The sequence below is a fragment of the Pristiophorus japonicus genome, chromosome 33 (genome assembly GCF_044704955.1).
Source record: "Pristiophorus japonicus isolate sPriJap1 chromosome 33, sPriJap1.hap1, whole genome shotgun sequence".
NCBI classification, from domain to species: Eukaryota; Metazoa; Chordata; class Chondrichthyes; family Pristiophoridae; genus Pristiophorus; species Pristiophorus japonicus.
This window is the reverse complement of record NC_092009.1, coordinates 7,020,011-7,044,073: the sequence shown is the minus strand read 5'-3', so window position 1 is coordinate 7,044,073 and position 24,063 is coordinate 7,020,011. Positions and strand designations below refer to the sequence as shown.

The 24,063-nt window shown below is 46.2% G+C and overlaps 2 non-coding genes across 2 annotated transcripts; both read right to left on the bottom strand.

Moving 5' to 3' along the window:
- Positions 1 to 1,749: 1,749 nt before the first annotated feature.
- trnak-cuu (transfer RNA lysine (anticodon CUU)) lies at positions 1,750 to 1,822 on the bottom strand. The gene has a single exon. It is a non-coding gene; the product is annotated as a tRNA-Lys (tRNA).
- A 21,251-nt stretch (positions 1,823 to 23,073) lies between these two features.
- trnav-cac (transfer RNA valine (anticodon CAC)) lies at positions 23,074 to 23,146 on the bottom strand. The gene has a single exon. It is a non-coding gene; the product is annotated as a tRNA-Val (tRNA).
- Positions 23,147 to 24,063: the final 917 nt, after the last annotated feature.

Below are 24,063 nucleotides of genomic sequence, written 5' to 3'. Positions count from 1 at the left end.
GAGAGTGGTGTCCAAACAAATGAGTTTGTAATTAAAAACACTGAATGTCAGGAGCTGGATTTGAACCCACACCACCAGAAGAGACTGTGAACTGAACACAGCACCTTAGACCGGTTGGCCATCCTGACTGTTAGATCCTCCAGTTGCAAGTTATTACTCTGGAATGTTTCAGACCGGACACTTGTTCAGTATTACTGGAAGGCCCAGTGACCGGGATATCCTCTCCCCCGTGGTTTTCCTGAGCATGTGCGCGGTGTGTGGGGCTTTGGTTCGGGTCCGAGGTAGCTTGCATCATGTGACAATGCACACCGGACTGCTCTTGTTCCATTTTATCGCACATTAGTTTTTGGTTCAAAAAATATATCAGAAAGGGGACATGAACCCACATCTTCAGAGAAGACAATGACCTGAACACAGAACCATAGACCGCTCGGCCATCCTGATTATTCAATGCTGTGTGTGGCCACTTGCAGGTTGATTTTGAACTTTTGTGTCCTGTCACATGAAATAAATGAGGGCAGCAGGCATATCTCTGCCTGACACCGGGGAAACAGTGAGACAGACATTGCATTGTGTTCAGGTTTAATCACAGCAATATCCGCAGTCAGGAGCTGAAAAGGACGAAGAGCTGAAAAAACACAAGAAAAAAGCTAAGAAATGTCAGCAATTGTGGTAAACTCTTGAATGTGTTTCCTGCTCGTTTAGTGATGCGGTTGTCACAGATGGAGCCCGGATGCAGAAAGTAAATCTTTCATTCAAAATCTTTAAAATAATGACATGCAACAAATTAAACTGTGTGTCGTGGGATGGGGATGGGTGAAGATTATTTGTTTTATTCCCCATTCATTAACCGACAGCGTTGTTTTGTAGAATTGCTACTGAGGGACAGTGGAAACTTCAATAACTGAACTTTAACTATTTCAGGATTTTGAATCATTGATGAAGTTTTTTCCCCTTACTGACTTTACTCACTCTGTATGTTGGAGACTGGTTTAAAATGTTCAGTGCTCATGCGAAAAGGAACCGGGGGCGAATTTTGTTCAATTTATTTCACAGCAAAAATAGTCTCCAAAATAATGTTTCCACCCATTCTCGAACGGGGTACCTTTCGGGTGGGAGGCAAAACTGACAACCGCTACACTACAGAATCACTGTGGGCAAAGTAATCTTAGGAATATAACCAGAGCTTTAACCGACACAGCTGGCCGAAACGTCAGGAGCTGGTTTTACGAGAATAGAATGAAGGTACTATATTTAAGAAGGCTGTGAGTGTGGCAGGAATTGATCTCGTGTTTCCCAGACTTCACCCACAGGAACAGGAGATGGCCATTTAGCACCGAGTGGTTAGGATCTGGGATGCACGTCTTGAAAGGCCGGTGGAGGCAAATTCAATCTTATCTTTCAGACGGGAGTTGGATAAGTTTCTGAAGGAAAAACAATTGCAGGGCTACAGGGAAAGGGTGGGGGAGTGGAACTCGCTGAGAGTCGGCACGGGCTCGTTGTGCCGAATGGCCTTCCGTGCTGTAACCATTCCATGATTCGATAAGTTATTGGCACATTTCATAGTGTGGGTGGCAGCACAACATTGCAAAGGGACATGGATTGAGTCAGCAAAACTAGAGGCATCTGATTCAGGAGATTCGCGGGGCGTGGAAATTTCGGAGTTCAATGACTTTGAAAGGAACATTTTTGTTTTGTGCCGTTTCGGTCAGAGGTTTTCCATGAAAGCAACATGAAATGAAAAGAAATCGCCCAACGTGGGGCTCGAACCCACGACCCTGAGATTAAGAGTCTCATGCTCTTCCGACTGAGCTAGCCAGGTTTCTGACCAACACACGTTTTTATCACTCATTGCAGCCAGGCGCCTGTTGGCTCTGCCCCAGATGTTAAAACTTGCTGTTGAAGAACTGACAGGGTCTTCTTCAATGGTGGACCAGGCTCGAGGGGCCGAATGGCAAACTCCGGCCCCTAATCCGTATGTGTTTATGTTTACGTCTTTATGCGGAGCTACTTCAGGGTGAACGAGCCAAAGGAGGACAGCGGAAAAGCTACAAGGGCACCCTCAAAGCCTCCCTGGTAAAGTGCAACATCACCACTGACACCTGGGAGACCCTGGCCGCAGACAGCCCGAGCTGGAGAAAGTCCATCCGGGAGGGCGTTGAGCTCTTTGAGGCTCGATGCAACGATAATGACGAGACCAAGCGCAGGCAGCGGAAGGAGCACGCGGCACACCAGTCCCAACGACCCCTTCCCTCGCCGTATGTCTGTCCCACCTGTAACAGGATCTGTGGCTCTCATATCGGACTGTTCAGCCATCAAAGGATTCACTTTGGGAGTGGAAGCAAGTCCTCCTCGATCCCGAGGGACTGCCTCTGACGGTGTCGATGATTTGCGTGTGAGGCGAACGTGTTAACCGCGACACTGCGGAAACATCTCCACTTTCAGCACCAGATTACCAGAATAAAACCCAATGTGATCGGGAGAAAATTTCCTCATATGCTCAGACCAAAATATATCATATGACAATAGAATTTTATGAATTAATAAATGATGTTTAAATCAAAGCTTCTATTTTTTTTACACAGTAGATGCATAAAGATGTGTAAAAGAGATGAACTATTTTTTTTACAAGGTTTTGAATTAAAAGTACAATTTCCCTGACGGGGAATCGAACCCGGGTCGCAGCCGTGAGAAAGCAGCTCCGTAACACAGGACTCTGCGCTCTACGAGCTGTTCCTCGGGACACACACCGAGACAGACATCACCTGCTGCTGGAGGGCCATCAACTCAGTCAAAGATGCTCTTTGGCCTTGCCGAAACTTGCTGGTCTTCCAGAGCAAGGAGATGTCCACCTCTGTGTGTTGCAGACTGGCACAATGCAATATCCAGGATTACGTGCTGAGGGACGCACTTAAAGGTGGTGCAGTTGCCGAAAAGGCAGGATGGGGAAGGGCCACAGTTTAAAGCCCTTCTGACACGGTAAACCCCGGTGCAAGAATCAATATAAAACTCCCCTCGGGCCGTACTTGTAACTTCTTTATTGTGTACATGGAGCACCATGATCTGTAAACACATCTGTAGTGCCATGTACAATGTAAGGTCTGTTTCGTGATGCACGTTGAAAAAAAGTGTAAATGTACCGTTACCCATTCCATGTACTGTACAGTGACACGTGTGATGTAATTTGTTGAATGTACTACAAGGTATCCCGTATTGTACCGAATTGTACTGGAACTGAAAAGCAAGGGAATATATCGACAGGAACTGCCGTCAGAACCCAAATGTAGTGTATGGGATTACTGACCGCAGCTAAATGTACTGAACTGCTTTTGAATGAACTGTATAAATTTTTATATGAATAAAGTATTTTTTTAAAGAAAAAAATATTCTCTGCCTGACACCGGGGAAACAGTGAGACAGACCTTGGAGCAAGGGTCTGGTTATTGCCAAACAGCAAAAGAAATATTAATTCTGGAAGAACAATATCCGAACGAACAGTGACCCCGACGTGATTTAAACACGGAACCTTCGGATCTAAAGTCAGACACACTACCGTTGCACCATGTGACCGACATAGCGTGCTGGAGATGTTCCTCTATATGAAGGTACTGTAATACAAGGGTCTTTAAAATCTCCGTCCATTCCCACCAGGTATCACAATGAGCGCTCACCTGACAGGCACCATATGGTTTCTTCTTAAACTTTTCTCTTGCTTTCACGGGAAACCATCATTAATTAACCCCTCACCTTCTTTTGCACAATCAAACAAATGCTTACTCAGGAACAGTACGTACTTCAATCATTTGTCCTGTGCTTTGCATCTTAACTCGAAAACCATATCTCATTTTACTCACTGTGTTATAGCTTTCTGGTTCAAAATCTTGATTGCCGATGACACCACGAATCTGGGGCAAATTTTTTCAAATTTAACAGCACCGGTTATTCCTACCATGCACACAAAATACAATCAGTAGTGAAGATAAAATCCCAACATGCGCATTTTCAGATTCAACGCAGTAGCATTTCAAATAAAGTGAAAGAATTTTACACTGGAAAGATTTGCAAGTGTTGCTTGTATTTGTGTCTTTAATTCAACTTTGTGGCGTCTGACTCCCGTTCATGCCACTGCTGAATAAGAAAGGAGGTTTTGACATTGACCAGACTGCACTGGCCCTGATATTTGTGAGCTCATCCTTTATATTCAGTGGTTTCTCGCTCTTTGATGGGCTGCAGTGTAGCGGATATCACTTTGGCCTCACATTGAGTAATGTTGAGAGGGAAGACTCATCAGGGGAGGGCAGCAGCAGCCAAGTTCATGGCACCGTGGCTGGCTCTGCTACACAGGAGGGCAGGAAAAATAGTGGGACAGCGATAGTGATCGGGGATTCGATTGTAAGGGGAATAGATAGGCGTTTCTGAGGCCGCAACCGAGACTCCAGAGGGTATGTTGCCTCCCTGGTGCAAGGGTCAAGGATGTCTCGGAACGGGTGCAGGACATTCTGAAAATGGAGGGTGAACAGCCAGTTGTAGTGGTGCACATTGGTACAAAAGATTTAGGTAAAAAAAGGGATGAGGTCCTACGAGATGAATTTAAGGAGCTAGGAGATAAATTAAAAAGTAGGACCTCAAAAGTAGTAATCTCGGGATTGCTACCAGTGCCACGTGTTAGTCAGAGTAGGAATTACAGGATCGCTCAGATGAACACGTGGCTTGAGCAGTGGTGTAGCAGGGAGGGATTCAAATTCCTGGGGCATTGGAACCGGTTCTGGGGGTGGTGGGACAAGTACAAACCAGACGGGCTGCACCTGGGCAGGTCCGGAACCAATGTCCTAGGGGGAGTGTTTGCTAGTGCTGTTGGGGAGGAGTTAAACTAATATGGCATGGGGATGGGAAGCAATGCAGGGAGACAGAGGGAAACAAAATGGAGACAGAAACAAAAGACAGAAAGGAGATGAGTATAAGTGGAGGGCAGAGAAACCCAAGGCAAAAAACAAAAAGGGCCACTTTACAGCAAAATTCTAAAGGGTCAAAGTGTAATAAAAAGGCAAGCCTGAAAGCACGGTGCCTCAATGCGAGGATTGTTCAGAACGCAGGAGAGGGCTCTGAGCTAGTTAGAGTGGGTGAGAGCACAGATAAACAGGACCTCAAGAAAGAATGCAAAAAGCAGGAGGCAACAGAGCAGAGTAGCACTGGGGTATGTGTAAACCACAAGGTGATCGGAAGGGGCAATATGTATGAATATAAAGGGGCTGCAGGAGGGGTCAATACAAAAAATCATGGTATAAATACTAGTATTAAACACTCTACCTAAACGCACGCAGCATTCAAAATAAAGTAAATGAGTTGACGGCACAAATCATGACAAATGGGTATGATTTGGTGGCCATTACAGAAACGTGGTTGCAGGGTGGTGAAGACTGGGAATTAAACATACAGGGGTAGCTGACAATTCGGAAAGATAGACAAGAAGGGAAAGGAGGTGGGGTAGCTCTGTTAATAAAGGATGATATTAGGGCAGTTGTGAGAGATGATATTGGCTCTAATGAATAAAATGTTGAAACATTGTGGGTGGAGATTACAGATAATAAAGGGAAAAAGTCACTGGTGGGCGTAGTTTATAGGCCCCCAATTAATAACTTGACGGTGGGATGGGCAATAATCAAGGGAATAATGGAGACATGTGAAAAAGGAACGGCAGTAATCATGGGGGATTTTAACCTACATATTGATTGGTCAAATGAAATCGCACGGGGTAGCCTGGAGGAGTAATTCATAGAATGCATACGGGATTGTTTCTTAGAACAATATGTTACAGAACCGACAAGGGAGCAAGCTATCTGAGATCTGGTCCTGTGCAATGAGACAGGAATAATAAACGATCTCCTAGTAAAAGATCCTCTCGGAATGAGTGATCACAGTATGGTTGAATTTGTAATATAGATTGAGGGTGAGGAAGTAGTGTCACAAACGAGCGTACTATGCTTAAACAAAGGGGACTACAGTGGGATGAGGGCAGAGTTGGCTAAAGTAGTTGGGAACACAGACTAAACGGTGGCACAATTGAGGAACAGCAGAGGACCTTTAAGGAGCTCTTTCACAATGCACAACAAAAATATATTCCAGTGAAAAAGAAGGGCAGTAAGAGAAGGGATAACTTGCCGTGGATAACCAAGGAAATAAAGGAGAGTATCAAATTAAAAACCAATGCGTATAAGGTGGCCAAGGTTAGTGGGAAACTAGAAGATTGGGAAAATTTTAAACGACAGCAAACAATGACTAAGAAAGCAATAAAGAAAGGAAAGATAGATTACTAAATTAAACTTGTGCAAAACATAAAAACAGATAGTAAAAGCGTTTACCCATATATAAAACGGCAAGAATGACTAAAGTAAATGTTGGTCCCTCAGAAGATGAGAAGGGGGATTTAAAAATGGGAAATGTGGAAATGGCTGAGATCTTAAACAATTATTTTGCTTTGGTCTTCACAGTGGAAGACACACAAACCATGCCAGAAATTGCTGGTTACAGGAATGTGGGAAGGGAGGACCTTGAGACAATCACTATCACTAGGCGGGTAGTGCTGGACAGGGTAATGGGACTCAAGGTAGACAAGTTCCCTGGTCCGGATGAAATGCATCCCAGGTTATTAAAAGAGATGGCGGAAGTTATAGCAGATGCATTGGCTATAATCTTCCAAAATTCTCTGGACTCTGGGGAGGTACCAGCGGATCGGAAAGCAGCTAATGTAACGCCTCTGTTTAAAAAAGGGGGCAGAAAAAAGGCAGGTAACTATAGGCCGGTTAGTTTAACATCTCTCGTGGGGAAAATGTTTGAAACGATCATTAAGGAAGAAATAGCGGGACATCTAGATAGGCTTAGTGCAATCGAGCAGTCACAGCATGGATTCATGAAGGGGAAATCATGTTGAACTAATTTACTGTAATTCTTTGAGGAATAAACGAGCATGGTGGATCGAGGTATACCGATGGATGTGGTGTATTTAGATTTCCAAAAGGCATTCGATAAGGTACTACACAAAAGGTTACTTTCGAAGATAGAGGTACACGGAGTCAGAGGATATGTATTAGCATGGATCGAGAATTGGCTGGCGAACAGAAAGCAGAGAGTCGGGATAAATGGGTGCTTTTCAGGTTGGTAATCGGTGGTTAGTGGTGTGCCACAGGGATCGGTGCTGGGACCACAACTGTTTGCAATATACATAGATGACCTGGAAGAGCGGACAGAGTGTAGGATAACAAAATTTGCAGATGACACAAAGATTAGTGGGAAAGCGGGTTGTGCAGAGGACAAAGAGAGGCTGCAAAGAAATTTGGATAGGTTAAGCGAATGGGCTAAGATTTTGCAGCTGGAATACAATGTCGGAAAGTGTGAGGTCATCCACCTTGGGAAAAAATACAGTAAAAGGGAATATTATTTGAATAGGGAGAAATTACAACATGCTGCGGTGCAGAGGGACTTGGGGGTCCTTGTGCATGAATCCCAAAAAGTTAGTTTGCAGGTGCAGCAGGTAATCAGGAAGGTGAATGGAATGTTTGCTTTCATTGCGAGAGGGATGGAGTACAAAAGCAGGGAGGTCCTGCTGCAACTGTACAGTGTATTCGTGAGGCCGCACCTGGAGTACAGCGTGCTGTTTTGGTCACCTTACTTAAGGAAGGATATACTGGCTTTGGAGGGGATTCAGAGATGATTCACTCGGCTGATTCAGCAGATGAGGGGGTTACCTTATGATGATAGATTGAGGAGACTGGGTCTTTACTCGGTGGAGTTCAGAAGGATGAGGGGTGATCTCATAGAAATATTTAAAATAATGAAAGGGTTAGACAAGTTAGAGGCAGAGAGGTTTTTTCCACTGGCAGGGGAGACTAGAACTAGGAGGCACAGCCTCAAAATACGGGGGAGCCAATTTAAAACCGAGTTAAGAAGGAATTTCTTCTCCCAGAGGGTTGTGAATCTGTGGAATTATCTGCCCAAGGAAGCAGTTGAGGCGAGCTCATTGAATGTATTCAAGTCACAGATAGATAGATATTTAACCACTAAGGGAATTAAGGGTTACGGGGAGCGGTCGGGTAAGTGGAGCTGAGTCCACGGTCAGATCAGCCATGATCTTGTTGAATGGCGGAGCAGGCTCGAGGGGCTAGATGGCCTACTCCTGTTCCTAATTCTTATGTTTCTTATGTTACTTATGGAGTAGGCGTCGACTAAAACCAAAAACATTTTTGTAAGGACCTGCGTAGTCCTCATGGATGCGTGCCCAAGGCTTGGTGGGCCAGGACCAGGGGCTAAGGGGGGCTTCCCTGGGCGCATTACCCAGTTGGGCAAACGTGTTGCACCTGCGAACACAAAGTTCCAGATCTGCGTCTATCCCTGGACACCAAATGTGTGACTTGGCAATTGCCTTCCTCATGACAATGCACGGGTGCTCATTGTCGAGTTCTCCGATGAACAGCTCTCTGCCCATGTGGTTTTTACGCGGTTTCCCCACAGTAGGCAATCGGCCTGAATCGAGAGTTCATCCCTGCGCCTGTGGAATAGTTTAACTTCCTCAGGGCATGCCCTGTACGTGGCTGCCCAGTCCCTTTTCAGGACACATTTATTGACCAGAGACAATAGCGGGTCTCTATTTGTCCAGACTTTAATCTGACGGGCTGTCACGGGTGAGCCTTCGCTTTCGAAAGCTTCAACAGCCATGACCATCTCAGAACCATGCTCGGTAGCCCCCTTAGTGGTGGCTAGTTGGAGCCTGCTGATTGCATCGGCGCAGTTTTCGGTGCCCGGTCTGTGCCGAATTGTGTAGTCATAGGCGGCTAACGTGAGTGCCCACCTCTGTATGCGGGCCGATGCGTTTGCATTTATGGCCTTGTTGTCGGCCAAAAGGGACGTTAGGGGTTTGTGATCTATCTCCAGCTCAAATTTCCTGCCAAACAGGTACTGGTCCATTTTCTTTACCGCATGTACACATGCGAGCGCCTCCTTTTCTACCATCCCATAGCCCCTTTCTGCCTGGGACAGTCTTCTGGAGACCTAAGCTACCGGCTGTAACTGACCCTTGGCAGTGACATGCTGCAACACACACCCGACACCATAGGACGACGCATCGCACGTTAACACAAGTTTCTTACATGGAGGGCAGAGAAACCCAAGGCAAAGAACAAAAAGGGCCATTGTACAGCAAAATTCTAAAAGGACAGAGGGTGTTAAAAAAACAAGCCTAAAGGCTTTGTGTCTTAATGCAAGGAGTATCCGCAATAAGGTGGATGAATTAACTGTGCAAATAGATGTTAACAAATATGATGTGATTGGGATTACGGAGACGTGGCTCCAGGATGATCAGGGCTGGGAACTCAACATCCAGGGGTATTCAACATTCAGGAAGGATAGAATAAAAGGAAAAGGAGGTGGGGTAGCATTGCTGGTTAAGGAGGAGATTAAGGCAATAGTTAGGAAGGACATTAGCTTGGATGATGTGGAATCTATATGGGTAGAGCTGCAGAACACGAAAGGGCAAAAAACGTTAGTGGGAGTTGTGTACAGACCTCCAAACAGTAGTAGTGATGTTGGGGAGGGCATCAAACAGGAAATTAGGGGTGCGTGCAATAAAGGTGCAGCAGTTATAATGGGTGACTTTAATATGCACATAGATTGGGCTAACCAAACTGGAAGCAATACGGTGGAGGAGGATTTTCTGGAGTGCATAAGGGATGGTTTTTTAGACCAATATGTCGAGGAACCAACCAGGGGGGAGGCCATCTTAGACTGGGTGTTATGTAATGAGAAAGGATTAATTAGCAATCTCGTTGTGCGAGGCCCCTTGGGGAAGAGTGACCATAATATGGTGGAATTCTGCATTAGGATGGAGAATGAAACAGTTAATTCAGAGACCATGGTCCAGAACTTAAAGAAGGCTAACTTTGAAGGTATGAGGCGTGAATTGGCTGAGATGGATTGGCGAATGATACTTAAGGGGTTGACTGTGGATGGGCAATGGCAGACATTTAGAGACCGCATGGATGAACTACAACAATTGTACATTCCTGTCTGGCATAGAAATAAAAAAGGGAAGGTGGCTCAACCGTGGCTATCAAGGGAAATCAGGGATAGTATTAAAGCCAAGGAAGTGGCATACAAATTGGCCAGAAATAGCAGCGAACCTGGGGACTGGGAGAAATTTAGAACTCAGCAGAGGAGGACAAAGGGTTTGATTAGGGCAGGGAAAATGGAGTATGAGAAGAAGCTTGCAGGGAACATTAAGACGGATTGCAAAAGTTTCTATAGATATGTAAAGAGAAAAAGGTTAGTAAAGACAAATGTAGGTCCCCTGCAGTCAGAATCAGGGGAAGTCATAACGGGGAACAAAGAAATGGCGGACCAATTGAACAAGTACTTTGGTTCGGTATTCACGAAGGAGGACACGAACAACCTTCCGGTTATAAAAGGGGTCGGGGGGTCTAGTAAGGAGGAGGAACTGAGGGAAATCCTTATTAGCCGGGAAATTGTGTTGGGGAAATTGATGGGATTGAAGGCCGATAAATCCCCAGGGCCTGATGGACTGCATCCCAGAGTACTTAAGGAGGTGGCCTTGGGAATAGTGGATGCGTTGACAGTCATTTTCCAACATTCCATTGACTCTGGATCAGTTCCTATGGAGTGGAGGGTAGCCAATGTAACCCCACTTTTTAAAAAAGGAGGGAGAGAGAAAACAGGGAATTATAGACCGGTCAGCCTGACATCGGTAGTGGGTAAAATGATGGAATCAATTATTAAGGATGTCATAGCAGTGCATTTGGAAAGAGGTGACATGATAGGTCCAAGTCAGCATGGATTTGTGAAAGGGAAATCATGCTTGACAAATCTTCTGGAATTTTTTGAGGATGTTTCCAGTAGAGTGGATAAGGGAGAACCAGTTGATGTGGTATATTTGGACTTTCAGAAGGCGTTCGACAAGGTCCCACACAAGAGATTGATGTGCAAAGTTAGAGCACATGGGATTGGGGGTAGTGTACTGACATGGATTGAGAACTGGTTGTCAGACAGGAAGCAAAGAGTAGGAGTAAATGGGTACTTTTCAGAATGGCAGGCAGTGACTAGTGGGGTACCGCAAGGTTCTGTGCTGGGGCCCCAGCTGTTTACACTGTACATTAATGATTTAGATGAGGGGATTAAATGTAGTATCTCCAAATTTGCGGATGACACTAAGTTGGGTGGCAGTGTGAGCTGCGAGGAGGATGCTGTGAGGCTGCAGAGCGACTTGGATAGGTTAGGTGAGTGGGCAAATGCATGGCAGATGAAGTATAATGTGGATAAATGTGAGGTTATCCACTTTGGTGGTAAAAACAGAGAGACAGACTATTATCTGAATGGTGACAGATTAGGAAAAGGGGAGGTGCAAAGAGACCTGGGTGTCATGGTACATCAGTCATTGAAGGTTGGCATGCAGGTGCAGCAGGCGGTTAAGAAAGCAAATGGCATGTTGGCCTTCATAGCAAGGGGATTTGAGTACAGGGGCAGGGAGGTGTTGCTACAGTTGTACAGGGCATTGGTGAGGCCACACCTGGAGTATTGTGTACAGTTTTGGTCTCCTAACCTGAGGAAGGACATTCTTGCTATTGAGGGAGTGCAGCGAAGGTTCACCAGACTGATTCCCGGGATGGAGGGACTGACCTATCAAGAAAGACTGGATCAACTGGGCTTGTATTCACTGGAGTTCAGAAGAATGAGAGGGGACCTCATAGAAACATATAAAATTCTGACGGGGTTAGACAGGTTAGATGCAGGAAGAATGTTCCCAATGTTGGGGAAGTCCAGAACCAGGGGTCACAGTCTAAGGATAAGGGGTAAGCCATTTAGGACCGAGATGCGGAGGAACTTCTTCACCCAGAGAGTGGTGAACCTGTGGAATTCTCTACCACAGAAAGTTGTTGAGGCCAATTCACTAAATATATTCAAAAAGGAGTTAGATGAGGTCCTTACTGCTAGGGGATCAAGGGGTATGGCGAGAAAGCAGGAATGGGGTACTGAAGTTGAATGTTCAGCCATGAACTCATTGAATGGCGGTGCAGGCTAGAAGGGCCGAATGGCCTACTCCTGCACCTATTTTCTATGTTTCTATGTATGTCATATAGCGTTAACAGAGTGTTGGAACATAACAAATTGCGTGCTCGATTAAAAGCCCTTTCATGGCTGTCCCCCCAGACACATGCGCGACCTTTGCGTAGGAGCATGTGTAGCGGCTCTCGCAGCGTGCTCAATTTGGTAGAAAGTTAACAAAATAGTTCAGGAGCCCCAGGAACGATCGCAGCTCGTGTTACGGGATCTGGGTGCTCTCTGGATCGCTTCCGTTTTGGAGGCAGTAGGGCTGATCCCGTCTGCTGCTACCCTGCTCCCCAGGAATTCTACCTCTGGAGCTAGGAAGACGCACTTCGCATTTTCCAGTCGCAGCCCTATCCGGTACAGTCTGCGTAGCACCTCCTACAGATTGTGGAGGTTTTCTTCATTATCGTAATCCGTGATGAGGATGTCGTCCTGAAAAACCACCATCCCTGGAATCGACTTGAGGAGGCTTTCCATAATTCATTGGAAGATCGTGGCAACCAAGCGAATCCCGAACGGACATCTGTTGTACTCAAACAACCCCTTGTGTGTCGTGACGGTGGTCAGCTTCTTCGCCTCACTCGCCAGCTCCTGGGTCATGTAAGCTGAGGACAGGTATAATTTTGAAAAAGGTTTGCCACCGGATAGAGTCGCAAAGAGGTCCTCCGCTATCAGTAGCGGGTACTGGTCTTGGAGTGACACCCAATTGATGGTGGCCTTGTAATCACCACATATCCTGACCGACCCATCCGCCTTGAGCACCGGCACAATCGGGCTCGCTCAGTCACTGAATTCGACTGGCGATATGAAGCCTTCCCTTAGCAGGCAGTCCAATTCGCCTTCTATCTTTTCCTGCATCACGTACGGCTCCGCCCTGGTCTTGTGGTGTACTGGCCTGGCGTCCGTGTTTATGTGAATCACTACCTTGGCCCCCATGAAAGTGCCAATGCCGGGTTGAAATAATGAGTCAAATTTGTCCAGGATCTGTGAGCATGATACTCGCTCCACAGAGGAAATTGCATTGACATCTTCCCATTTCCAGTTCATGACAGCAAGCCAACTTTGTGGGTCACGACTACCATGGCGCTGCCCAGCACCGGAATGATGTCATTTGTGTATGTTCGCAGCTGTGCGTAAATCGGCACTAATTTTGGCCTCCTGTCCTTGGACGCCCACAACCTTTTGAGCTATTTGATACCCATCAGGGACTGGCTGGCCCACGTGTCTAGCGCCACTGATACTGGGATGCCATTGAGGAGCACTTTCATCATTATCGGTGGCGTCCTTGTGTATGAACTGTATACATGCTCCACATGAACTCGCTGAACTTTAGCTTCCAGCGATTTCCCCCAGTGTCCATTTCTGCAATTTCTGCAGGTATTTTGCTCATCTCTGCAAACTCCGGCTGAGTGTGTGCTTGCACGCCTCCAACATGAGCTGCTGTTGGAAACAAAAGGTCTCTTGCCAGTCGATCGTCACTGACTGCCCCGTGATTGTCCTTGAGTGCACGATTAACAGGTGTTGATGGCCCCATTACTGGCCGCATTGTCCCTTGCAATGACGTGAATCGCCGTTCAGCTTGCCATTGTCTCTGTCGAACTCCCCCTCTGGGTTCGGCTACATATTGGGGCATGCCTGACTGCCCTTGGCTGCCTGGAGAAGTGTGTGATGCTTTAACAATGTTGAATCTCTGTCCCAACCGTTGCTTAACACAGTACCTCTCGTCAGTTCTGCTAGTGGCCATGCTCGCGTGGTTTAAATCCCAGTTTCTCGTCGCCATTGATACGTCCTTATTATACAGTGTAAATGCACACGAGGCCCATGCTTCAGAGAAGGTCAGTCTGTGACCTGTCCTTTATTCCTTAGCACTCAAGTGATGGAAGTGGGTGGAGCTTCCCCTTTTGCACCTGAAGATCCAGGTTAGGATTGTCTCCCACAAGTTCACCACCTAGTGGTCAATGTTCTCGCAATGTACAACTTAGGTCAGATTATACATGGGTTACAATGCTGGTTGAATACATGACAGTCCCGGCCTCACTCCCTCTGGAGCTGGGGACGAGCGATTATTCGATGGGTTGTTTTCGGCTTCAATCTGCTGTTGTCAAGTAGGCGGAGATGTAGGATCCTTTAATAATCTCTCACAACTCAACTGAAAGCAGCCGGAACGTGCAGCTTTGAGAGGGGCTTTCTGCACCGTCAGGGCTTGAAACGGGAGGGAGTGAGAGACACTGTGTCGAGTTTGAGTGTGTACAGAACTGTACAGAGAAACCAGCCAGTGTAACAGGGCTGTGAGACACTATATTTTTGTTCATAGTATTGTATTGGCAGTCCCTCGTATCGATGATGACTTGTTTCCACACGAAAAAGCGATGAGTTTACAGTTGTTTCGATGAGGGATCTGACAATCTAGGTCCCGAACTACATCCTGAAGGGTGGAAGATGCTTGTGGGTGGATTGTTTCAATGTGGGGTGACCGTTGCACACCAGCCACCACACGGGGGCGAGGTCTTGGTTCATGGGCGAGGTCTTGGTTCAGTGGCAAGGATTACCCAAGACGACCAGAGACCAAGCTCTGCTGCATGGACCTAGTGTGTACACATGCGCCGACTATCCATCGATCGCAGTGTGGGCTGGCCCGTGCTGTCCCTGGTCCCTCGCCTCTCCTGAGCACCGATCACGACGCTCCTGGGCCCCGATCTCTCACCGCTCCTCCGCTCCGATCAAAAATGGAGCAGTCAGAAACAGGACATCAATTAGCCTCTCTTATCTTGGAGACATCAAATATCAACACTGTTATTTGAAATATCAAAAGATTAAACTCCAGCCAAGTTGAAGGGTTATTAACATCAGCAGAAACAAACACCAACTTTGTTAATATTCAACCATTAATGTCAATTATTCCATTTTTTCTAATATTTAATTGAACAATGTTCAAAATGTTTCCACCCGGTTTCAAACCAGGGACTTTTCGCGTGTTCGGCGAACGTGATTCCAACTGCACTGCAGAAACACTGCGATTGACATGGTGCTAGGAACATAACCAGAGCTTTAACCGACACAGCTGGCCGATACATCAGGAGCTGGTTTTACGAGAATAGAATAATGGTGCTCTATTTTGGAAGGCTGTGAGTGTAGCAGGAATTGATCTCGTGTTTCCCAGACTTCACACATAGGAACAGGAGCGAGTGGTTAGGACCTGGGATGCACGGCTTGAAAGGGCGGTGGAGACAGACTGAATCTTATCTCTTAGATGGGAGTTGAATAAGTGTCTGAAGGAAAAACAATTGCAGGGCTCCGGGGAAAGGGCGGGGAAGTGGGACTCGCTGAGAGTCGGTACGGTCTAGACGGGCCGAATGGCCTTCCGTGCTGTAACCATACCATGATTCCATAAGTTAGTGGCACAATGCATAGTGTGGGTGGGAGCACAACATTGCAAAGGGACATGGATTGAGTCGGCAAAAGTAGAGGCATCTGATTCAGGAGATTCGCGGGCATTGGAAATTCGGGAGTTTAATGAATTTGAAAGGAACATTTTTGTTTTGTGCCGTTTCGGTCAGAGAAATGTTTGGGAAAGGAATTTTTTGGAGAAAGGGATGCAGCATTTAACCTTCTGCCTTAACACTTCTTTCTGGGTGTCAGGTCACATTTCGTTTCAATGTTATTCTTCCAGAATTGCTATAAGAACATAAGAATTAGGAACAGGAGTGGGCCATCTCGCCCTTCGAGCCTGCTCCAACTTCCCCAACATCGGGAAGAATCTACCCCCATCTTACCAGTCCTGTGCCATCAGAATCTTGTATGTTTCGATGAGATCCCCTCTCATCCTTCCAAACTCCAATGTATAAAGGCCCAGTTGATCTAGTCTCTCCTCATATGTCAGTCCAGTCATCCCGGGAATCAGTCTGGTGAACCTTCGCAGCACTCCCTCAATAGCAAGAACGTCCTTCCTCAGATTAGGAGACCAAAATTGAAAACAATATTCCAGGTGATGCCTCACCAAGGCCCTGTACAACGCCAGTAAGACTTCCCTGCTCCGATGCTCAAATCCCTAGCTGTGAAGGCCAAAATACCATTTACCTTTTTCCTGCCTGCTGTACCTGTATGCCAACTTTCAGTGACTGATGAACCATGACACCCAGGTCTCGTTGCACCTCCCTTTTCCTAATCTGCCACCATGCATAAAATATTCTGCCTTCACATTTTTGCCCTCAAAGTGGATAACCTCACATTTATCCACATTATACTGCATCTGCCATGAATTTGCCCACTCACCTAACAAGTCTAAGTGGCCCTGCAGTCTCTTAGCGTCCCCCTCACAGCTCACACCGCCACCCAGTTTAGTGTCATCTGCAAACATGCAGATATTACACTCAATTCCTTCATCCAAATCATTGATGTACATTGTAAAGAGCTGGGGTCCCAGCACTGAGCCCTGCGGCACTCCACTAGTCACTGCCTGCCATTTTAAAAAGGACCCTTTATTCCCGACTCTCTGCTTCCTGTCTGCCAACCAGTTCTCGATCCACGTCAGTCTATTACCCCCAATACCATGTGCTTTGATTTTGCACACCAATCTCTTGTGTGGACCCTTGTCAAAAGCCTTTTGAAAGTCCAAATACACCACATCCACTGGTTCTCCCTTGTCCACTCTGCTAGTTACATCCTCAAAAATTCCAGAAGATTTGTCAAGCATAAATCCATCCCTTTCATAAATCCATGCTGACTTGGACCGATCCTGTCACTGCTTTCCAAATGCGCTGCTGTTTCATCCTTAATAATTGATTTCAACATTTCCCCATGACTGATGTCAGGCTAACCGGTCTATAATTACTCGCTTTCTCTCTCCCTCCCTTCTTAAAAAGGTGGTTTTACATTAGCTAACCTGCAGTCCATAGGAACTGATCCCGAGTCAATCGACTGTTGGAAAATGATCACCAATGCATCCACCATTTCTAGGCCGACTTCCTTAAGTACTCTTGGATGTAGACTATCAGGCCCCAGGGATGTATCATCCTTCAATCCCATCAATGTCCCACCTCATAAGGATATCCTTCAGTTCCTCCTTCTCACTAGACCCTCGGTCCCCTCGTACTTTCGGAAGGTTATTCGTGTCTTCCTGCGTGAAGATGGAACTGAAGTATTTGTTCAATTGGTCTTCGATTTCTTTGTTCCCCATTATAAATTCACCTGAATCCGACTGCAAGGGACCTACAGTTGTCTTTACTAATCTTTTACTCTTCATATTTACAGAAGTTTTTGCAGTCAGTTTGTATGTTACAAGGAAGCTTCTTCTCATAATCCATTTTCCCCCTCCTAATGAAACCCTTAGTCCTCCTCCATTGAATTCTAAATTTCTCCCAGTCCACAGGTTTGTTCCTTTTTCTGGCCAATTTATCTGTCTCTTCCTTGGTTTTAACACTATCCTTAATTTCCCTTGTTAGCCACGGTTCAGCAACGTTCTCCGTTCTATTTTTACTCCAGACAGGGATGTGCAATTGCTGAAGTCACCCGTGTGACCTTTAAATATTTGCCATTGCCTATCCACCGTCAACCCTTTAAGTATCCTTGGCCAGTCTATTCTAGCCAATTCACACCTCATACCGTCAAAATTACCTTTCCTTAATTTCAGGACCCAAGTTTCCGAATTAACTGTGACACTCTCCATCTTAATGAAGAATTCTACCATATTATGTTACTCTTCCCCAATGGGTCACGCACAACAAGATTGCTAATTAGTCCCTTCTCGTTACACATTCACCAGTTAAGGGTGGCCAGCTCCCTTCTTGGTTGAGAAAACCATCCATAACACACTCCATGAAATCCTCCTCCACCACATTACTGCCATGTGGTTAGCCCAATCACTGTGTAGATTAAAGTCACCCATGATAACTGCTGTCCCACCACTGCACACATCCCTTCTTTCTTGTTTGATGCTGTCACCAACCTGACCACTACTTACCAGTGAGAGAGACATTGCAGCAAGTGTCTGGTTATGGTGAAACAGCAATTGCTAAAAGAACAGTGACACCAACATGATTTGAACACGCAACCCTTTAACCCAAAGTCAGGCACACTACCGTTGCACCACAAGGTCTACAGAGTAGTTAATGGATGTTTGTCTATATGACGGTTCTGCAATAAAAGGGGCTTTAAAATCCTCGCCCATTCCCACCAGGTATCACAAGCAGCGCTCACCTGACTATCACCGGATGGTTTGTTCGAAAACTTTTCTCTTGCTTTCACAGGAAAGCATTATTAATTAACACCTCACCTTCTTTTACACATTCAAACAAATGCTAACTCAGGGACACTCCATACTTCAATCATTTGTGCTGTGCTTTGCATCTTAACTCGAAAACCATATCCCATTTTACTCACTGTATTTTAGATTTCTGGTTCAAACTCTTCATTGCCGATGACACCACGAATCTGGGGCAACTTTTATCAACTTTAACAGCACCGGTTATTCCTACCGTGCACACAAAATACAATCAGTAGTGAAGATAAAATCCCACTATGCGTATTTTCAGACTCAACGCAGTACGATTTCAAATAAAGTGAAAGAATTTTACACTGAAAAGATTTGGAAGTGTTCCTTGTATTTGTGTCTTTAATTAAACTTTGTGACGTCTGACTCCCGTTCATGCCACTGCTGAATAAGAAAGGAGGGTTTGACATTGACCAGACTGCACTGCCCCTGATATTTGTGACCTCATCCTTTATATTCAGTGGTTTCTCGCCCTTTGATGGGCTGCATTGCAGCGGATATCACGTTGGCCTCACACGCGAAAGGTCCTCGGTGGATCCGTTTTCTCTCACTCAAATTTATCTATTTATTAAAGTGAAATAAAAAGCAATTAAGGAATAAGGGAGCCCTTTTGCCAGGAGAATATATAGCAAATAAAAACAGCAAATGCTGGAAATCTCAGCAGGTCAGGCAGCATTTGCAGGGAGACGAAACTCGCCTCCGATTGTTCATCCACAGCAAGTTTAAACATAATGTTTCCACCCAGGATCGAACCAGGGACCTTTGCGTGTGAAGCAAACGTGATAACCACTGCACAACAAAAACCTCTGGTACTGCCGCCCCAACAGAGGGGAACTGACCAGTGAGCTCCCTCTGTGCTGATCGGGAATGTTTTGGCTCACCTTCAACAACTTCTGTCCCACACTGAAAGTTCTCAATCCTTCTCCTCCGCTGCCTTTTACAGAAATGTCACGGATCACCCAGCCACCGTGTGCACTTCAACAGACTCACAGTGGGGCCGCAGAGGCTCCTACCGTCTCCCCGCGATTAGCTAACTCAACCAGTTTACAAAATTAAACCCCGAACAAGTGCCCGGCAAAGGGCAGGGGAAGCCAGATAGTATGTAAGCTCAGTCTATCACAGAAAGTATTGGTATTCATGGTGATTACAACAATTATTAATCGTCTCACAGACCTCAATTATTTTTATGCGATGAATTGATCGAGGATGGAAACCAGGTTAGTGCGCCAGGTCTTAACCCCTTGACCACCAGAGAACAGATACGATACATTTCAATATATTTATATATATTTATATATGAACCTGAATGTCAATGGCTAGCTACCTAGATCTCGTGGTGCCCACGGTAGTGTGTCTAAACTTGAGTGAGAGAAATTGTTCCACAGTGACACCTGTCATGTGTTCTACATTGTTACTGCTTGTACTATTACAAGGTGTGCACCAGAGGGCACTGCAGTGGGAGACTTTTAGCTTACCTGTGCAGGTGTGCCTGGCCTAGTGTAAAAGGCAGGCCACCAGGTGTGATCCTCACTCTGTGGTTATCAATAAAGGACACATTGTCTCGTAGAGTCATCATCAGAGCATCTGAAGGTATAACAATTGGCGACGAGATTCCAGATCTTCTCACGCAAATGGCTAACCTTGGTACGTTGCAGCATTTTGCTGATGGTGATGATTGGGAAGCCTTTGTGGAGAGGCTTGTCCATTTCTTCACAGCAAACGACCTGGCTGGTGACGACCCGGCCACACTGGCTGATAAGTACAGAGCTATCCTGCGAACCAGTTGTGGGCCCACGGTCTGTGGCCTCGTCAGGGACTTGCTGGCACCAATGAAGACAACCACCAAGGCGTACGAGGAGCTTGTAATACTGATCCAAGAACAACTCAAGCCCAAAGAGAGCATCCTCACAGCCAGACAGCGGCTTTGTACACACCGACGGCCCGAAGGCCAGGAGATCACGAAATATGCTGCAGACCTCAGGAGGCATTCGGCACCGTGGGATTTTGGTGCCCACCTCACTGAAGCACTGCGGGATATCTTTGTCATCGGAATCGGCAACGAGGGCCTTCTTCATAAGCTACTGTCAGCAGATACCATAGTCACACTGCAGAAGGCCATCTCCATGAGCCAAGCATTCATGACCTCGACCTGTGGCTCTAGGCAGATGACTCATCCTCAGGACTCAAACCCGGCAAGTACTGTGCACAGAGTGGTGCCTTTTACAGGCTGGACTCTTAGAACGTGAACCTTCTCAGGGGAGAGAGAACATGCCCCCGAGTCCCTTAACTCAATGTCCATGGTCAGATCAGCCATGACCTTATTGAATGGCAGAGCAGTATCGAGGGGCCGAATGGCCGACTTCTGTTCCTATTTCTTATGTTCTTTTGTTAATCATTTAAGGAGCTTGAATCATTGATGAAGTTTTCTCCCCTATCTGACATTACACACTCTGTATTTCGGAGACTGGTTTAAAATGTTCAGTGCTCATGCGACAAGGAACCTGGGGCGAATTTTGTTCAATTTATTTCACAGCAAACGTAGTCTCCAAAATAATGTTTCTACACGGGTTCAAACCGGGGACATTCCACGTGTGGTTCTCCAAAGTGGTGGAGGTTGTGCTCGAGTTTAACATGGTGCATTCGATCCACTTTGAAAATGCATCTACTACTACGAGGAACATTTTGCCCATGAATGGGCCCGCATAATCTATGTGCACCCGCGACCACGGTTTGGTAGGCGAGGGCCAGGGGCTCAGTGGAGCCTCCCTGGGGGCAAGGCTGAGCTGGGCACAAATAGTGCACCTTCGGACGCAGAGCTCCAAGTCCGCGTCAATACCACGCCACCAGACATGGGATCTGGCTATGGCCTTCATGAGAACGATCCCCGGGTGCTCGCGGTGGAGCTACCGGACAAATGCCTTTCTGCCTCGCAGAGGCATGACTACTCGGCTGCCCCACATCAGGCAGTCTGCTTGTAGTGATAGCTCATGCATGCTCCTGTGAAAGGGTTTTAATTTCTCGGGGCAGGCATCACGAGCCTCTGCCCAGTCACCAGTTAGGACAAATCTTTTTTATAAGGATAATATGGGGTTGCTGGCCGTCCAGGCTCTGATTTGGTGAGCTGTTAGGAGTGAACCTGTGGACTCAAAGGCATTGATTGCCATGACTATCTCACAGTCCTGTTGGTCAGACCCTTCCGTGGTCGCCAGGGGTAGCATGCTGAGCGCGTCTGCACAGTTGTCTGTGCCTGGTCTGTGCCTTATGGTATAGTCGTAGGACGCCAGCAGGATTGCCCACCGTTGAATTCGCGCCGAGGCGTTGCCGTTTATTGCCTTACAGAAACTTCTGGTACAACAGTCCCAACTGAGGGGAGCTGACCAGTGAGCTCCCTCTGTGCTGATCGGGAATGTGTTGGCTCACCTTAAACAACTTCTGTCCCACACTGAGGGCCCAATTTCGGGTGGAGTTGCTCCTAGTTTTTTGGAGCAACTAGTTTACTTTGGAGAATGTTAGAAATTGCAATTCTCGGATAATAGTTTGCTCCAGGTCTACTAGGTTAGTTGAGGTTGGCTTCAGGTAAGGTATTTTTTTTCACAAATGGGCGTGTCCAGCCACTCAGGCCTGTTTTGCAAGTTTCGGCAGTGAAAACGTAATACAAACTAACGTCGGCTCGAGTAAGTGCCCACTTTTGTAAGTTCAGAACAACCTTACCTAGAAGTAAGCTCAGTGCAGGCACAGCCAGAGAGGGGGTGGGAATGAAACACAAAAAGGACTGAAGCATTAAACACATCACTTAAAATGTACAAAAACCTCTTTTGATGATATCTTGCCTTATATCTGCTGAATGAGGATAGTTGCTTCTCTTTTTATAAATAAACAAGTGTAACCTCACGGCTGAGGCAGGCGCATTCCGGCTGCTTTCAGATGAGCTGTGAGGGATTATTTAAGGGTACGACGGCCCTGTAGCCCCCCACACCAGGATATCCTCTCCCCCGGGGTTTTCCTCAGCTTGTGCTCGGTGTAAGGGGAGCTTTGGCCCGGGTCCGAGGTAGCTTGCAACCCAGGAATGGACAATAACCCTCTGAGCTCTGGAACTGGGAAGAGCGAATAACTAATGAGTTGTTTGTGGGTTTGAAATGCGGCTTAGATCTGCTGGTATTAACCGAGGCAGGGGCTGTGAGACATTGCATTGTGTTCAGGTTTAATCACAGCAATATCCGCAGTCAGGAGCTGAAACGGACGAAGAGCTGAAAAAACACAAGACAAAAGCTTAAGAAATGTCAGCAATTGTGGTAAACTCTTTAATGTGTTTCCTACTGGTTCAGTGGTGCGGCGCTCACAGAGGGAGCCCGGATTCAGAAAGTAACTATTTCATTCAAAATCTTTAAAATAATGACATGCAACGAATTAAACTGTGTGTCGGGGGATGGGGATGGGTGAAGATTATTTGTTTTATTGCCCATTCATTAACCGACAGCGTTGTTTTGTAGAATTGTTACTGAGGGTCAGTGGAAACTTCAATAACTGAACTTTAATCATTCAAGGATTTTGAATCATTGATGAAGTTTTCTCCCTTATCTGACTTTACACACTCTGCATTTAGGAGACTGTTTTAAAATGTTCAGTGCTCATGCGACAAGGAACCTGGGGCGACTTTTGTTCAATTTATTTCACAGCAAAAATAGTCTCCAAAACAATGTTTCTGCCCGGGCTCGAACCGGGGACCTTTCGCGTGTGAGGCGAACGTGATAACCGCTACACTACAGAAACGCTGCGGTTCAGGTAATCTCAGGAATATAACCAGAGCTTTAACCTACACAGCTGGCCGATACTTCAGGAGCATGTTTTACGAGAATCGAATGACGCTGCTATATTTAGGAAGGCTGTGAGTGTGGCAGGAATTGATCTCGTGTTTCCCAGACTTTACACATAGGAATAGGAGATGGCCATTTAGCAGCGCGTGGTTAGGATCTGGAATGCACGGCTTGAAAAGGCGGTGGAGGAAGACTCAACCTTATCTTTCAGACGGGAGTTGTATAAGTGTCTGAAGGAAAAACAATTGCAGGGCTACGGGGGAAGGGCGGGGGAGTGGTACTCTCTGAGAGTCGGCACGGGCTCGATTGGCCGAATGGCCTTCCGTGCTGTCACCATTCCATGATTCTATAAGTTAGTGGCACATTTCATAGTGTGGGTGGGAGCACAACATTGCAAAGGGACATGGATTGAGTCGGCAAAATAGAGGCATCTGATTCAGGAGATTCGCGGGGTGCGGAAATTCAGGTGTTTATTGACTTTGAAAGGAACATTTTTGCTTTGTGCCGTTTCGGACATTGAAATATTTGTGAAAGGAATTTTTGCAGAAAGGGATGCAGCATTTAACCTTCTGCCTTAACACTTCTTTCAGGATGTCAGCTCACATTTCGTTTCGATGTTATTCTTCCAGAATTGCTATTTTCTTTGGTGTTTCACAATAACCGGACCCTTGCTCCAAAGTCAGTCTCACTGTTTCCCCAGTCTCCTGTTGATGTTATAAGCAATGAACATTTTGACCCAGACCCCGAAAGCACAGTGTGTAAAATGGTTTATGTTTTCAGAGTTGACTTGCAGAGCACAGAAGAAATGATTCAATTATGGAGTTCCTTCAGTTAGCATTTCTTTAATTGTGCAAAAGAAGATTGTGGATTAAT